Source organism: Empidonax traillii, unplaced genomic scaffold, assembly GCF_003031625.1.
Source record: "Empidonax traillii isolate 1590-97213 ecotype Southwest subspecies unplaced genomic scaffold, ASM303162v1 scaffold23:size2178997, whole genome shotgun sequence".
Taxonomy (NCBI): domain Eukaryota; kingdom Metazoa; phylum Chordata; class Aves; order Passeriformes; family Tyrannidae; genus Empidonax; species Empidonax traillii.
The window spans coordinates 265,311-269,998 of record NW_020955216.1 but is presented as its reverse complement, the minus strand read 5'-3'; positions in this window follow the sequence as shown (position 1 = coordinate 269,998).

The following is a 4,688-nucleotide window of genomic DNA, read 5'->3' as shown; positions in this document are numbered from 1 at the left end:
AACGAAGATCCGGGGAAGGTCTTTCCACCTTCCAGCCTGCGCATTGGATTTTTTAGGTGAGACACAGTGTGCGCGGAACTGAGCCCACCCTTTAATCCTGAGGTTCATCTGCCGGGGCCAAGCACGCTTGGACGGTGGCAGCGAGGTCCTCAGGACGTAGATGGATTGCCTTATGGGCTAACGAGCTCCTCAGGACGTAGATGGATTGCCTTATGGGCTAACGAGCTCCATCTGCCCGGGGAGGGGCCCCGACCGGGAATCGAACCCGGGTCTCTGCAGTGACAGTGCAGTGAATTTTCCCCTGGACCACCGGGGGCTCCCTAAAGGAGGTTGTAGGGAGGTGGGGTTTGACCTCTTCTCCCAAGTGACAAGTGATAGGACAAGAGGAATCAGCCTCATGTAGTGCCAGGGGAGGTTTAGGTTGGGGATTAAGAAAAAATTATTCACCAAAAGGGTTGTCCAGGCTGCCCAGGGAAGTGGTGCAAGGACCATCCCCAGAGGTATTTAAAGGAATTTCATCCTTTATATCTTTTCTCAGAATGGTTTGTAACAAATGGCAGAACTATAAAAAAATTTAGTTTGAAGCCTCTTTCTTAATTCAGATGTTTTTTTGTTTGATCAATTGAAAAAGGTTGAGAAAACAATAACATGCAATGCATGACATGTAATGTCTGCTGTGGATAAGACATATGTATGTATAATATATATATAAAATAAAAATAAAATTTTTATATAGACAATAAATTATGTATTATGCATACAATATGTAATATAAAAATATATATAGTACATATGTTTAAGTATAATATCTGTATAATATATATATCTATAATATATAATATAAACAAAAAATTAACAAACTATCAGTAGCCATTTAAAGGCTAAGGTCAAGTGAAATGTATCTCTGAGCTCTGATATCTGAATATACAAGCTTATTTTTTTTATGTGTTCCCTTCTATCATTTTCATATAGAAGTTGTAATCACAGAATACTTAGAAATAAGTTTGCCACCTGTATGGGGGAAAAAAGCTTCCTTACTTGTCAGAGGCAGCAGATATGAAGGTCTTTCATGAGACTTTCCATTTTACTAAGTAGAAATCTCTTTGCACTGGGTGGATAATAATTCTGACAGCTCCTCAGGGTTCGTATCAAGTAATGCAAGTTTTTTTTTCTTTTTGAAAATAAACCCAACAGTGCTGAACAGTATTGGGATCTTCATTCTATCTTCCTTTCCTGGGGAGTTTCTCCTTACTTAGAGCAGGCTTTTTGAGGTCAGAGAAATGGTTAGCCTTTAAAAATCGCGGGTTAAAGTTTGGGGAACAAAAAAGTTGTGGCTCATGTGGAGAAGAGAAGCACTTTGGTAGCTGAAGATGAATTAAAGTCTCACAGCAGGGAGCTGCTGCTGACCTGTTACCTCAAATCATTCCAAGGCTTTTCTGGGGTGGACATTTGCTCCAACTGCAGCTGAGTCATTGGGGTACCTGAACTGGTACAGCTTCTTGTGCAGATACTTTGTAGGAGTGGAATGATTCAAACAGGGAGAAATTCTCCTGGTGCAATTGGAGTATTTGCTTGTCCACATGAGAAATCTGCGTTGGTGCTGCTGCTTTCAGTGGCTTTTCGTTGGGGAATATTTCCTTTTATAGACAAAGACTTAAATGATGGAGAAATTCAATGGGAAACTATAAAGTGAGTGAAAATTTCCTCTCATGCAAATAAAAGTGAAAGGCTGAGAACTATTTTGAAATGATCTTACGTGGGAGACGTTGTATAATTGTGGTGGTTTATTCTTTCCTCTAAAATCTGCACTACTTTGGCCACTGGCCATTAGAAGAATTGCACTCTGACAGTTTTGCCTTTTTATAATCCTACCAAATACTCTTAACTACCCAATTAAGGCAGTTTCTCTTCCACTAACATGCTTTTTTCCCTTGTATTTTCCATCAAGACTTTTTTCCTGAGTTTAAATACTTGAATTACTGCTTCAAAACGACAGTTGAACATTTTTAGATATGCTGAGATCACTTCAGGTGATTTTTTTCTGATAGGTTGTTATGACTTAAGGGCTCTACAGATCCTAATGCAGTGGCATCTGAATGAAATTTCTGTGCATGTGGAGCCTAGCCGTGGCTTTCAATGTGTTGTCTTTTCTCTCTCTTCTTTCTGTAACACAAAAAAATATTTCTGGGAATTTCCAAGGAGTACAGTACACTTCATTTTTAGTTGTCAAGATAGCTGACAGTTTATTGTGGTACCATGAATAAATTATTCCAGGGTTCACGCTTAAAACAAAGGCTGAAATGCCTACTTTTTTTTTTTTCCTATTTTTTTTGAAGCTGACATTTTGAATTTCTATTAAGCATAATTTCACCTGGATACACACTGCATGAAAATATAGACTATTCGTAATGAATTATTAACCCAAAGCTTTTACCCTTTCTTAGATGCACTGGAGTGACTCTGTAGGATACTACAGGGATATGAATGTGGGAGAGAATAGGGGGTTTCTAATAAGATGTATAACAGGCTACAGTATCAGTGCATGTCATTGTTCAGCTGTTATTTTCCATAAGAGAAAGTTTTTTATTACTGAGTGTTGTGCAGAGACCTCTAAATATATAAAGAGAACAGGAGCACTGAAGAACCTTCTCATATCCAGGGTAACTGCATAGTCAGGATTGTAGTTCAAATGTAGTCAGTAAAGCTGTAATGCAATTTAGTACACATTTTTAATAATGATATTTAAAATGTCAAAGTTTAACCTTGTCTGAAGACAATCTTGTCTGAAGTTGTGTCTGCAAGATGTTTTGGAGCAGTCAGCTTGCTCAAAACTGAAATAATCAGTCTTATACATGATCCTTCAAGTTAAAGTTTGGTGAACATGGTGGTAGGTGGCTTGGAAACAGCACAAGTGTACAGGCAGCACCTTTCTAAATAAAGAGGGCAAAGTTTGTCCTGTGTTCTTTGATTTATATGCATTGGAAGAATGACTGACGAGCATCAAGGCAAATGTTACAATTTGGGGAAGGCTGCTACTGATTTCTGGGGACTCTGTATTCTAAGACTTGTATTACTGATTGTCAGAAGCTGTAGAATATGATGGGCCTGATTTTTTTTTCCACCTTAGTTCTAGAATACCAAAATATGTGGAGTTGTATAATCAGCAAACTCCATAAAAGCACCATGACCTGAATATTTTGAGAAGACTTTTTTCTCTTTCTTTTTCTACTCCTTTAATGTATCAACAGCAAGACCTCACTTTAAAAAAAGAAAAAAAAAAAAAAAAGTCAAAGTTACCCAAGTGGCTGAGGAAAAACAAATTAATCCTTAGACAGTTATTAGACAAGCCTCAGTCCTCTGGGTTAGTTGACATACAGAGTTGGAGAAAATGAAGTTTAGAGTATGAAAAAAAATGCTGGGACTTAAACTCTACCTGTGATCTTTTTCAGAGTTGTTTTAGGCTTCCTAAGCATTTTACCCATTTGCTGCCCAGCAGCTTTTTTAGCCAGTGGGGTGCTGGAATCTTCTCAATATATATGTACATGATGATTGTTTTATTTGAAATCCTATTATTTAAGATGTGAAAAGGTGCTGTCCCTCTGACTTTCACCATCTCTGGGGAGATTCTACTTTTAATTTTTAAATAATCATCTCCACTGTTTCTTCCTATACCTTCTTTCATTTTTGGTTGACATTTTTAACCTTGGGTTTGTTAATTTTCTCTCTTCAGTTTTTATTAAACTGTAGTACGTAGGAGTAGCAATTTCTGAGTGGCACTGCCATCAAACCTATAATTCCCTCAAGGCCACACCTAAGTTCTAGCATATAGCCTTACAAATAGGAATAGAAACACAGTGCTAGTGCTGCAGAGCAGTATCAAGAGGTGCAACTAGGGCAGATATTAAAAAAAACCAACCCACAATTGTTTTCCTTTTTAAAAAAGGAAGTTTGAAGGTTCAGTTGAACTACTGTTTGCTTTACATGGAACACTAAATTGAGCAGAGCAAAACCTGTTCTGGTCTCCTCTAGTCCAGAATGTTTGAAGAGTGAGCGGCAGAATCACTCTCTCCACATTCTCTGCTGTTGTCTTGCTTTAGAGCAAACAGCACTGTTTAAAGGCTTTTGGACCTCACAAATTCTTGTAATCCTTCCTCTGTACCTTCATGACATTATGAAGGTCTGTTTGATTTGTCTTTTTAGCCGCAAAAACTTGAAGTTGATATTTAGGAATTCTTTTTCTCGCTGAGATAGCTGGGATGAATTTGACCTCAAGTTTGACAGATTTCATTTGGCTCAGGTATGGGCTATGTTTACAAGTCCTTCAGTTGGAGTCAAAAAAGTCATAGAAATGTCCCTAGGTACCCTGAATAATTTAAATATATGTGAAAATGAGTTTGAAAATAAAACCTGAAAGAATTAGCACAGTGCCTATTTCCAGTTTTTAAGAAAGGAGCTTGAATTTCTGCAGATCAGAATGAATTAATAGCCTTTTTTTTTTTTTTTTTTTTGGTAATAGTAAAGTCACCACTCAGGAGACAGTTGAAAATCTGGGTGCAACTTGTGTTTACAGACCTCTGATTCCTGATTTCTATGGATGCTCATAATTTTTAAGAAGGCAGATATATATTATATTTTTTGGAAAAAAATCAGCAGGTATTTCTCCCCATGAAATTCCAAAACAGACTGGT